Below are 745 nucleotides of genomic sequence, written 5' to 3' on the forward strand. Positions count from 1 at the left end.
TATGAGGAAGGTGGGTGGGTTGGTTGTTTGTTTTTTCCTTTTTTCCTGCTTTAAATTCCAAGCATGTGGTAAAAGAGCTTACAGGTAGTGAGGGAGGATTTTATAAAATCAGGCAGTATTTTCTCCAGGGTTGGGTTTTGAGTAAATCACCATGTGTCTTGTTGAACTCTTGGGCAAAGCAGCCATATTGTCAGTTCTTTCTCTTTTAAAATGCTTAGTATCACTTCTTGGCCTTTTGGCTAAGATGAAGTGTAACATCTGTTCTTATCAGTTGTATACTTAGAGCTGATTCACCAAGACAACACTGGAAGGCAATTTTACTCCAATTAAAACATGTTTAGGAAAGTCGTGGATCAGCCTTGGGGTGCGAGAGGGAGGAGTGGGGCCCAGCCTTACGCGCAGCTTGACTGGTGCAGGGAGCAGAGAACGGCTGGTGGTGTGAGATCTAGATTAAAATTCCAGTTCTGCCCCATTTTGGCCATCACTCGTTCTCTTCTGTGGCAGGTAAATGACCATCTGTGCTTGGCAAGGTTTTCATGTGGCCTCTGTGAGAGTGACACTTGGTACCTCCTGGGAGCGTGTGACTATTTTAGTCCTGTCTTAGACAGTCACAGGGTCTCAAGGTCTTCCCTGTGCCATTCGAGGCTGGGTTAAAACAGGAGAGTGTGTGTTGGCTGGGGCGTGAAGCCAGCTCTCATGGTGAGATGATTTCCCCTTGGATACCTGGAGATAAAACCCAGACCTA

General features: G+C 46.0%; 1 pseudogene; it reads left to right on the forward strand.

Moving 5' to 3' along the window:
* The first annotated feature begins 219 nt into the window (after positions 1–219).
* Positions 220–338, forward strand: LOC133058243 (U2 spliceosomal RNA; annotated as a pseudogene).
* Positions 339–745: the final 407 nt, after the last annotated feature.

Source organism: Dama dama, chromosome 5, assembly GCF_033118175.1.
Source record: "Dama dama isolate Ldn47 chromosome 5, ASM3311817v1, whole genome shotgun sequence".
Classification (NCBI taxonomy): Eukaryota; Metazoa; Chordata; class Mammalia; order Artiodactyla; family Cervidae; genus Dama; species Dama dama.